Below are 12,642 nucleotides of genomic sequence, written 5' to 3' on the forward strand. Positions count from 1 at the left end.
AGACAAAACAGATATGAAATCCTACTGCAGAAGGAAGAGCTCAGTTTTTAGTGCCTGTGTCTGTGCAGAATAGCTAATAGCTTCATTCTTAAGCATTCCAACAGACTGGCACAGACTGGGTTTATGCTCCTCTGCCAGCAGGTGGAGACTGAGAGCACACTGAATCTAAGGAATGACATGAGGCAAAAATTTGTTTCTGTTCCTGCCCCATCCCTGCGAGCTTGGTCCCGGCCCTGTCCCCGCACCATCTGATCCCATCTGCACAAGCCTCAAATAGTTACAATTTTATATTGAACATATTTGATTAAAGTCTAAAAAGAAACAATATTCTGTACAATTGTCATTTTATAAATACAAATAATACAGAGCAAGGATCAACAAAACCCCTATCTCCCCTCCCATCAGTAACGCAGTACACAGAAGGCCTCGATGAGAGAAGGTTGCGAAGCAGCCTGTTTAGAGTGCTGCCGGCTCGACGCTACCCTGCTCTGCTATGTAGGGTTCGCAGTCGGCGGGGTTTGGAAGGGAGGGAAGGATGGAGGGTCAGCGGGGGTTCGGCTGCACGGCGGGGGCAGGTGCTCAAGGGTTCTGCTGCACAGGGGGATGGGAGGGATAGAAAGATGCTCTTGATTCAGCCCCTCTGTCAAATTTAAGAACTCATTGTGGCCCGCAAGTCAAAAAGTTTGCCCCCCCCCCCCCCCCGGGTTAGCCTCTCACAAACTTGTTTTAAATCCTGCTTCCATCCTCCTTCATCCCTTATTCCTGTTCATTCCAACTACCAGTTCTTTTGCTACCTTAGCATTATTGTTGACTCAATTATTGTTTGATGCACATATATGTTGGGTCATAAAATTGGTTTCCTTACTCTAAGGAAACTTCAAGCTATTCATAATTGCCTCGATTTCTGGAAAATAAAAATCTATTTCGTTTTTGCTAAAACTTCCCTTTTAAGATTTCAAATTGTCCAGAATTCAACAGCACGACTGATCACTAGGTCCCAAAGATTTGACCATGCCTCGCCGTTACTCTTAAAATGACATTGGCCCCCAGTTCAATTTCATCCAGTCTTTAAAGTTCTCTGTCTCACTCGCAAAACTTTGCATTCAGGCCCCCCTCCCCCCCCCCCGCCTCTTTCTTCTATAGTCATCCCTTACTCTCTCCAGTGTCACGTTTAGCTCACTATGAATCTAGCTGCTTCTCTGATTTTTAGTTCATTGTTCTACTGCCTTCTCTATAACCCCTGCTCCAAACACCATTTTTTAAAGTTGACTTTTGCCATAATCTCTCGATCTTTGGAGTCCAGCAGACTGTTTTTTTTCTATGAGCTTCAGTCAATTTGGTTGCAGAGGTACAAACTTGTTTTCAGTCCACCAGATTGACTTCAATAATTGTTTGTATGTTTTTTCCCCCCTCCTCTTTCTGGTTTTTACTTATGATTAATGGTGTCCTTTTCTCTAAATGTAAACCACTTTGAGCGTCCCTGCATTTAGCAGTATATTAAATGTTTAATAAACCTGAAAAAATTAGACTTAAGTCAATTTTTTGTTTAAATGATTTATTGAGCTACAATTGTAATGCATTATCCTTGGAATTGTATTTAAATCATTTAACAAAACAATTGCCTCAAGACTATCTTCAGGCTACCTCTGCTCTATCTTTTTGAGTTTATCAAATATGACCCGTTGCTTGAATGCAAAGCCATATCTCATAGGAAAGTCAAAGGCGCCATGTTGAATACAGAAGAAAGGTAATGGGAGAGATTCCTTACCTCAGTTATGTGCTTGAAGCTGACTGCGGAGAGATCTCTGTCAATTCAAACTCCTCTAGACAAGTTTGAATTGACATTTTACTTTAAAGAACATAATTAGACACGCTGTTCCGATTGGGCAAATATTCTCCTGAAGAAGCTCTAAGCAGAGTGAAACAGGGATGCTCCGTTAAGCAAATTAAGATTTAACATTGCCCTAGAACACTATTATTCAGCTTAGATACAAAGCTAAGTATGAGTGACGATTCAAAAATGGATATGCTTAAATTAAGGGTTTTTTGACTAATGAAAGCTCGCGAGTGGCTGACCTGTTCTAAAAAGCGGCAGCTGCGAGCCCTTGAAGTCTATTTTCCCCTAGGGTAAAAATTGTAAGGGACGAGGTCCAAACTTAAAGGTCAAAGTTGAATTTCAGGAAGATGTTTCCAGACACTACCATTGATTTTTTAGGAGTTATTAGACTTTGACAAGATTTGTATAGGAAAACAACATGCTGCAGATAAATTGAACCACGGACAGATGACTCCTAATCACAATAATATTTGGAAACCCACTGACATTATTTACAGTTTATTTGATCAATTCAATTGTTTCCTGACAGTTCCTTCATCTACCTTGATATGTGTATATCTTTTGATGTTGTTTACTTACTGCCTTTTTATAAATAACTCAATAAAAAGATTGAACTTAAAAACAGATTGACTATGCATAAAATATACCTTGTGTACCAAGGACAATGTGGTCTTTGTCTTGATCCAACAGGTTCCATAGCATTGTATTTTCTCTGAATAACAAGTTCCATTTATTTCCTGGTAATACATAAAAAAGATATGATGATACTTTTTTTAATGATTAGCTTTGGAAGGCAATATGTTCAGATCAGAAATGAGAAAAAAATGACATCAGAATATACAAGTGAAACAAAAACCATTCCAATGACAGCCTCAAGAGAAAGGTAAGGGGGTGGCTGAGTCATCAGAGGGATGACAAGCACCATAATTTTATGGTTTATGATGCAACAGGAATCCCAGATCTTTAAGTACTGTCTGGTGGGTGTCAAAATATTAAGTTAGTCCTACGCAAAAGTTATGTTGGCTTTTATGTTATTTTCCCTCCAGCAGCAGTCGTTATCCAGAAGTGACACATTTTTTTCTTATAACCAATAGCTGCCCAGCAGTGACAAAGTGCAAGACTCGTTGGCCTAGTACGGAACAAAGTGAAGGAAGAACATAAGAACTGCCATCTCCGGATCAGACCCATGGTCCATCGAGTCCGGCGATCCGCACACACGGAGGCCCAGTCAGGTATACACCTGATGTAGTTTTACCACCCATATCCCTCTATGCCTCTCATAAGGAGATGTGCATCTAATTTGCCTTTGAATCCTAGCACAGTGGATTCCTTAATAACCTCCTGTGGAAGAGCATTCCAGGCGTTCACCACTCGCTGCGTAAAGCAGAACCTCCTGACATTTGTCCTGGACTTGTCCCCCCTTAGCTTTAAACCATGTCCTCTTGTCCGTGTCACGTTGGACAGTGTAAATAATTTGTTTTTCTGCTCTATTTTATCGATGTCTTTCAGTATTTTGAACGTCTCTATCATGTCCCCTCGCAGCCTCCTCTTCTCAAGGGAGAACAGTCCTAGTTTCTTGAGTCGTTCCTCATATTCCAAGTTCTCCATACCTCTTATTAGCTTCGTTGCTCGTCTCTGCACCCTCTCCAGCAGTTTTATATCCCTCTTTAGTTTGGGAGACCAATGTTGGACACAGTATTCCAAGTGTGGTCTGACCATTGCTCTATAAAGCGGCATTATGACTTTCTCCGATCTGCTCATGATTCCTTTCTTTATCATTCCTAACATTCTGTTCGCTTTCTTTGCCGCTGCCGCACATTGTGCCGACGGCTTCAGGGTCCTATCTATCAGTACACCCAGGTCCCTTTCTTGTTCGCTCTTACCAAGAGTTGCTCCTGACATTCTATACTCGTGTTCCTTATTCTTACTGCCTAAATGCATTACTTTGCATTTCTCCATGTTGAACTTCATCTGGAAGGAAAGCTAGGAGTAAACAGAAGAAGAAATAGCACGCTGCCTTCCTTGCTCTAAGGCTGAAGCTGATTATGAATGGGGTTTTCTATCCTGTTATACCTTTAGTGTGTTAATAAATGTTTATTCAGCTGTTTTAGTTAGATTGTGAGCCTTTTGGACAGATAGGGAAGTTTGCCTGTATTATTTCCCCCTGTCCGGGTTTTTGTTTTTTTTAGTTTTTATTATTTTGAACCCATTGCTTTTAACTTTAACCGCCTTGATTTGACAACAATTACTAAGAAAAGCGGTATATCAAATTAACTGTAACTAAGCATGGAAAGAGACCCTGGCGTACGTTATGGATTGATATTTGTTTTGAGAGGTGCTCAGTCACAGTGGCAGAAGCTGCATTGCTTGAATTTGGAACAATTAGATGTTCTAGCAATTGCCATGTAAAGAAAGGGAAGGGGTTTTTTATATTAATAAATGAATTTCATGAAAAAAGTCCATATGTGTTCAGCAAAAATTGGGCAAGAAATTACCAATCTTTAGAAGCAGTGCTATCTACTGCCACTGTGAACATGAGGGTTTGATTCCCGGGCTGGTTGGGGACACGGTGAAAGCTGCACTTACTGCCTTTTACAGGAAAGAGCCCCAGTCATTATGCAACAGCAACACCTAGTGGTTGCAAGCTTTTGGAAGTAGCTCTGGTGCTTGTCCCTTAAATGAGGACAATCTCTGCAATGGCTGAGCTAGATAAGTTAGGAGAGGAAAAAGCTGCTGGGTGGTTGCAATCGCATCACAGATGAGAGCTCAAAAACCCAGGTGGAAACTGCTGGGTTAAAAAAACAAATTGCAGCATTCAAATAAAACCTTAGATCTGCAGAAAGAATATTTTTAGGCCTGAAATACTCATATCTGTCTGCATTTTAAAATGGGACTTTCTTTATGTACTTGCTGAAGACGACTATGAGTGAAACTTCAGATGATAGCACTTCAAATATTTCTTAAGGGAGTGGGAATTACTAGTACCTGGATATGCAGATGGGCTGAAATTTCTAGACCAATCTTATGAGAATTGTGAAATGCATATATTTGCAATACAGTTGTGCGTAATCATTAAGGATATTATAAATGAATTGCTGAACAGAAGATGGTAGCTAATCAGACAGTGGCCACATGAAACATAGAATATGACAGCAGAAAAGGGCCATCGGTCCAACAAGTCTGCCCACTCTAAGAACCCTCTCCCCTAAGCACTTCCTCAAAGTGAACCCACGTGCTTATCCCATTTTTTCTTAAAATCAAGCATGTTGTTGGCCTCAATTACCTGAAGTGGAAGATTATTCCAACGATCAACCACCTTTTCGGTGAAGTGTCACCATGAAATCTCCCACCCTTGATTTTTAACGGATGCCCTCTTGTCGCCATAGGTCCTGTAAGGAAAAAGATGTCTTCTTCCACTGCAATACGGCCAGTAACATATTTGAACTTCTCTATCATGTCTCCCCTCTCTCTGCGTTCCTCGAGAGAGTATAGCTGCAACTTACCTAGACGTTCTTCATATGGTAAATCCTTGAGGCCTGAGAACCATCCTAGTGGCCATTCGCTGAACCGACTCCATTTGATAATGTGGCCTCCAAAACTGAACACAATATTCCAGATGAGGTCTCACCAAGGACCTGTACAATGGCATTATAACTTCGGGCTGTATGTATGATCTGAAGGTGGATGAGTTCAAGTTCAATTTATTTGATATACCGCCGATAGAAAACCGAAGTTAAAATCTAAGCGGTTTACAGTAATATAGGGGTTAAGGGATAAAACCACAAATACTTGTAAACTGACAATAATATTACAAACATCACTGAAACATATAGGTAGAAAGAATAAGGCAAGATTACATTAAATTGAAAGGAAAGGGCAAAGAGGGTTTGGATAAAATATTCTCATCCAGTAACGGTCTTGCTTATTGAAAGCTATATTTTTTATGCCTGTGAGAAATAGATTCTTAAAAGAGCTTTCAGTGCAGAGATATAGGGGAAGAGAGTTCCATGATGGAGAGAGGAATTTCCTTGAAAGAAGGAACAGTCATAACATACCGTAAGTTCAATGCGGTAAACAAAAGATTAAAAATAACATAACCTAAGGATGATTTAAATTAGTTCGCCAAATATTTTGAAAAAAGATGAGTTTTCAGTTGAGTTCTAAAGTGCTTGTAAGAGCAAGCACTACGCAACAGTGGCCTAAATTCCCTGTCATGGAAATGCTAGTGTATGTTCCAAGGATTTCTTGCTCGTACAACCTTGAGCAGAAGGAAAATTAAGCAATGCGTGTGATTCTCTCCTATGTTTATGGGATGCTATGAGAAATCTATCGAGCACATAGTTTGGAGCAATACCATACGCAACTTTGTAACAAAGACAACCCAGCTTAAACAAAACACGCACCTCTACAGGAAGCCAATGCAACTCACGGTAGAAAGGAGTCACGTGATCATATTTCTTTAGACCATAAATTAATTTGACCCCCATATTTTGAATCAGTCTAAGCCTAGCCATCTCTTTCATGGTATATGTCAAATAGACACTGTTACAATAGTCAAGAAGACTTAGAAGTAACGACTGAACTAAAAATTTAAAGGCTGGAAACTCAAAATATAATTTTATGGTACGCAGCTTCCACAATTTGTAAGTATATGGGGTGTATTGGATTAAGTAACCAAATAGGAAGAATGGGAGACCGCTGGATAGCATTTGAAAACAGAGGATATTATATTTAAATGGAATCCAATAAGAAACAGGAAGGGCGTGCTCAGCTTTTAAAAGATGTGTAACATGGTCAAATTTAGAACAGTGGTAGAGTAACCGAACGACAGTGTTTTGAACAAGAATGGAATTACAGTAATCCAGCTTTGAAAGAACTAAAGAGTGTATAAGAATATGAATGAAGTGAATCTGACGAAGAACTAAAAAAGAAACCACCTTTGAAATATGGGAATGAAAGGATAAGGTGTTAGCTATCACAACTCTTAAGATCTTAGTTTTTGTTGTGAATGATCATATCAGTGACTCGCAAGCTTTACAAAGCCATGGCAGACTAAACATGGCTGCGGCTCAAGGGCATCCGGAAGTGCGATGACATCACATTGACGTCTATACATCCGTGATGGGTGAGGGAGGGAAGAGGCACTGGTGCCAGTTGACTGCCTACAGGATATGCCTCACCACGAGAGGCATGTTCTGTAGGCAATACACTGGCGCTTCTCTTCCTCCTCCTCCCTGGTGTATCAGGGCACACAGTTTGTGATACACTGGATAAGATGGTTCCCTTCATACTAAAGTTTGGTGGATTTGGAAGTGAGATATTTGAAAAGAAAAGTTTTACTGCAGTTTTCTGAGAATTAATTTTCAGTTTTTTTAATGTAAGCCAAGTAATCATTTAATCCAGCTTAGCAGATACAGATGAATAACTAGATGGTGTGTGAGAGAAGAAGAAGCCAAATATCATCTGCATATAGAATTAAAATGAAACGGAGAGACTGAAGAAAAATAGTGAAGAGTATAGGAGCCAGGACAGAGCCCTGGGGAACGGGTAAGAGAAAGTAATGAATGGTGTAAGATTGAAATCATTGAAGAGTAGACCCTGTTCTATTACAGTGGCCCGTTAATTTTTAAGTGAAGACCATTTTGGGTCCAAAAGGGATGAAGGAGAGCCAACAAATATATTCCTACTTTGGGCCATGACATTCGACAGATAAACCCTATTCAAATACAGGACCACAAACTCAAAGTCCTAAGAAACACAAACAGAACTCTAAGATGCCAGACTCTGCATGCAATACAACACCAGAGGAACAGTGCAAAATATAGGATAGACCAAAGAAGTTGGGGCACTTCAGCGAGGACGTTTACAAAATTCTGAATAGATTTTCCACCCTTTCAAAAAGTACAAAAACCAGGGGACACTGAATGAAATTACATGGGAATACTTTTAAAACAAGAGAAAATATATATTTTTTTTTTTCTCAAAGAATAGTTAAGCTCTGAAACTTGTTGCCAGAGAATGTATATACGAAGGATCTTCAAAAAGTTTCCACGCTTTTATTTTTTTTAAACACGCAAATTCCATCACTACCTGCAAGGTGAGCCGGCTTGCCTGCCTGATATGGCTGTGTCTTATTTACAGGGCTCACTGAACCATGTCTTAAAGTTAGTCTGCCTCTATCGTTAAGACCTGCAGAGCTGGATTTTTACTGATGAAACAAAATGTGCAGCTATTTCTCCTCGTCTAGTCTCTGTATAACTTCCTACCTGCATTGGAAAAGCCGAAAGAGGGCCTCTTGTTCCTGGAAAAGAAGCCAAAGGAGGAGTTTGGATTCCAGAGAGCTGCGGCATATTTCTGATTACAATCTTCTAGTGCATGATGAATTTACTGCTAAACATCTGATAAGACTTTAGGCTGAAAATAACTTGGCTAGGTTAAATTCTTTCCACATTCTTCAGCAAAGATTTTCAACCTTTCCTAAGCTTCTAAGGAAGAAATATTTGTATTCTGAATTGTAGCAGTGGCTTGTGCATTGGATAACCAACTTGCTTGTTGGCAGCACTGCTGGGTTTAAGAAGACAGCTCTAGTAGATGGAGTATACACTGGTCTCTTCTCCACTTACAGTAAATGCAATACCTCATTTGCCATCCAGTTTGCAATGAGGTTGATTGCTTGTAACTCTCACAGTTTGCATTCAACTCAACTAAATAAAAGCAACTGGTTTTTCATGAAGCGATTCGCCCACTGAATAGTAATCTGGCACTCTTGAAGCAACAAAGTTTTAGATTGAATCAGGTGGGGCAGACTGGATGGACCGTCATCTATGTCCCAGCAGGCTCACAATCTAATAGTGGTACCTGGGGCAATGGAGGGATCGAGTGACTTGGAGCAGGCTGGGATCAAACTCACAACCTCAGGATGTTGAGACAGCAGCTGTAACCACGAGGCCATGGCTCTCCTACATGTCAACCTGGCTTTAGATCTGTGTTCCTTTTTGATGATCTCCGCAGAAATCATGACGGCATCTGTCTTGATCCTAGTATTGCTGGATTTCTCAGCAACCTTAGACGCTGTGGATTATAATTGTGTTTATAAGGCTGGCAGAAACAGGGTATTGTTACTACCTAAAGTTCGATCTCCAGATATGCAAACAATCACTTGTGTATTAGAGTTCTCGCCATTCATAAAACGAGTTGTTAGATCCCTACGCTGTCACTGGGTCATTTTAGGTCGAGACCCTGCATTTTCTGCTTGCCACCTTCACATGGCCTATTCCAGACAAAAGAACCTTAAATAATTATTAAGCCCTTCGGACAGTTGTGCATTCTGTAGGCAGTCATTCCAGATGTCAAATGTGCCAAATTTGTACTTTAACATTAGATTTAACAGGTCATTTTATGCATCCGGCAACAGGTAAAATGCACTTTATTCGCTTTCACACCACCTGTCTCACTGACCATGTAATATATCTCATAATATGCCCATGCCAGAAGATTTATATGGCCAAACATTACGCCCCTTTAAAACACGTATGACGGAACATAAAAGCTGTCTACATACTGGCAAGCTGCAGGCTCCGATCATTGCTCATTGTCAAGAGTTTAATCCCAATTTTGAAGATTTGCGATGCTGTATAGTAGATCACGTTCCTATGAGTCACTGTAATCGTCAACGTCTGCTTTTGCAAAGAGAATTATTTTGGATTTACATTCTGGATACCAAGGAACCTAAAGGGCTGAACTCTAGAACCGAATGGCATCATGTACTATGATACAATTTAGAAATATTCTGTTAATTGAGGAATCTGGGGGATTATACTTAAAACTGAAGGATATCATATAAATAAACACAAATATATGATTTTCACTTTTTTGTGTCTTTCTATTTTGAAACCATAAGACACTTGTTTTCATCCAATCCTGTTCTGTTTTGTTTCACGTGACTGCAACTGATGGATTTAAGAGGCGGGACATTTTCCACTCTCTGTGTTTGAGGAGCCGCCATGTTTAATCCTGGAGCTGACTTGAGAGTACGTCGGAGCGTTTTTTCACGGCAAGAAGAGGGGCTTGAGCGGCTGTCCTACAGACGTTAAGTATCTGAATATTTATATTTTTGTGTCTTGTAGGTTTGACCACCGCCTTACATCCTGAGGCAGCTTATGATTGGCGAAACGCTGGCCATTGTCGATGTGCGGCATGTCTCTCTATCTGTTTAGTGGGATTTTGCTCTCTGAGTTATTTTCAGATACCAGTGGTTCTAACTTAAAGCGGATTCTTATCCACTTGCATTGCACAAGGCTTTTTCTTTATTGAAATATTATTGAGGAGGTTTTTTATGCCATACCCCGGTTAATCTCCACCTGTTTACAACCTGAGTTATCGGTTTGGTGGAGGGGGGGGGGATCTGAGGCTTTTTCCTCCTTTTGAAGAAGCGGTGTTGAAGTGCTTTTTGTGGGCTATCCGCTTTTTTGCTCTAGAACCTGGTGCCTATGATAACATTAGTATTTCTCTTAATAGGTTCCATTGGTTTTTCATGATTAGTTGTACTGTGCTGTAAACCAGGTCGAAAGTGTAGTTTAATAATAATAGAAACAGGGTATTTACATGGTTGAAATCTTATTTATTAGACAGATGACAATCTGTTCTGTTCAGCTTGGACACCGAACTGTAGGATATTGCGACCTATTTTATTTAATATCTGCTAGAGAAGACATGGGGACAAATTTGTCCCCGTGGAATCTATCGCCTTCCCCGTCCAGTTCCTGTGAGTTCTGCCCCTGCCCCAAGAATTAATTACATTGTTACAAAGAAACTAATATCAAGCACTGTTTGTTATTTTATGAATATGGAAAAAATATATTTAAAAACATCGGACTAGTGAAGAGACATGGCGAGTGTGAAATAAGAGCTTTTCTCTGATAATAAGATTCTTACTTAATTGTGTTGAAATTTGTTTAAACATTTTTTTTGCTTATTTTGAGAGTTTTTCAAGCTCTTTCTGCTGACATTTGTCATGTTTCTGTTCTATGATTGTTTTACAGTGCTGTTAAAGTTTATATTTCTGATACTGTCATTTAGTCCTATTTCTAGATTGCGGTTTCCTCAAGTTTGATTGTATTTATGCTTGTACAATATTTGGTTATTTTACTAGAATGCTATCAACAAAATTGTAGGTTTTATGTCAAGCTGTACATTGCTGTGGGTGACTCTCGTCATAAAAGTAGTTAATAAATCACCATCAATTGATTTTCGTGTGCTCCAGTATTGTGCAATAAGCTCCTACAACAAATTTAAGATTTTTTTTATGAAGGCTCCTGGGATTGATCTTTCCTGTCAATTCTGGCATTCTTTTCACTTTAGTCCTCCTGTAGACACAGTGGCTTATGAGCCACAAACTATAGTTCCTTCAAGAACTCAACCACTGTGAACCCTAAGTTGCCATTGAGTGAAGAGCAAGAGTTCTTCCCCAACAGGTGCTGCGAAAGCTGTCTCCATAGCCTTTTAACCTTGAGAATCAAATGCAGGTCTTGAGCCACTGGGCTGTCATGCAAAGACATGGATACAAGCGGATAAAAATTTAGCACCGGGCCTCAAACGGGAGGGAATTGAAAGTGACTTGAAGTGCAAGGGAAGAGGTTTGCCATGGCCATCAATTTGCTAAGATAGTCGAGCCATGAAACAATGAGGCTCGTGTGACAGCCTGCAATTATAATTGCCATCCTTTGAATTTCATTTTATTTGTGCATTACCTTTTTTTCAATTATATCTTCAATAAATAATTAAGAATGGCTTGCGATTTGCAATTATCAATGCTGCCTTCATGCATACAGGCTCTGTATTTATTATCCAGCCCCCAAAACTCAACATCTCATCTCACCAAATCTGGACTGCTTGTTTGTCTTGGTTAAAGATACCATCAAATGGCCTGCAGCCTCAGGAGGTTTCCTCTCTTGCAAGCATACCGTATTATTCCTCCAGTGTGACTCTCAAACTGTGTGTGTCCTATGAGTCACAGAAGCCAAACCATATGGAGAAGAAAATGTTTGACTGTGCAGGGTAATCAAAAGAAATTATTATTTTTTTATTAGAAATCTGCAGTCCAAACCAAAATAACTGATTTTTAACATGGGTATAAGGGTTTTCATTGTGGTTACATGAATTTATTCAAGAACTCAAGCATTTTTCCATGTGCAAAAATGCTGCTGCATGACTTACGTTCTGCCAACACTCATGTTACCCCACTCCTCAAATCACTTCACTGGCTCCTTATCCGCCTTCACATACAGTTCAAACTCCTATTATTAACCTATAAGTTTGTTCACTCTGCAACCCCTGTCTCTTGTCTCTTCTTATACGCCTTCCCAAGAACTCCAATAAGTTGTTTTTATCTGTATCCTTTTCCTCCAATTCCAGTCTTCTTTCCTTTCATCTCACTGTCCTGTATGCCTGGAATAGACTACCTGAATTCTTGTGTCATGCCCCATCCCTTGATCAAAAGTAGGCTGAAAACCCTACTCCCAACTGCCCTCTGCTCATCACCCTAGCCAGCTGTAACCCCTACCCTGGCATCCTGTTTGTCTGTCATGATTGATTAGATTGTAAGTTCATTCAAACAGGGACTCTAAAAATAATTAATCCTAATAGTGGTAATGTTAACAGGCTCAAGTATAGTGAGTCTTTGGGTTTGATGTGTGTGTTCCTGTGACAATTTCCTAGTTCTCATCATAAATTTTAACCAGATTATTACTCGTGCATAGTGAAAATTGTATCTATTTGGTATGATCTCATTCCTTTGTCATTATGGA

The 12,642-nt window shown here is 39.8% G+C and overlaps 1 long non-coding RNA gene across 1 annotated transcript in view; it reads right to left on the reverse strand.

Moving 5' to 3' along the window:
- Positions 1 to 2,432: 2,432 nt before the first annotated feature.
- The window catches only part of LOC117351191, a 62,492-nt gene continuing 52,282 nt past the window's right edge, over positions 2,433 to 12,642 (reverse strand). Inside the window, exon 3 of the long non-coding RNA XR_004537349.1 lies at positions 2,433 to 2,574. This is a non-coding gene — a long non-coding RNA (uncharacterized LOC117351191). The remainder of the gene's footprint in view (positions 2,575 to 12,642) is intronic.

The sequence above is a fragment of the Geotrypetes seraphini genome, chromosome 17, assembly GCF_902459505.1.
Source record: "Geotrypetes seraphini chromosome 17, aGeoSer1.1, whole genome shotgun sequence".
Classification (NCBI taxonomy): Eukaryota; Metazoa; Chordata; class Amphibia; order Gymnophiona; family Dermophiidae; genus Geotrypetes; species Geotrypetes seraphini.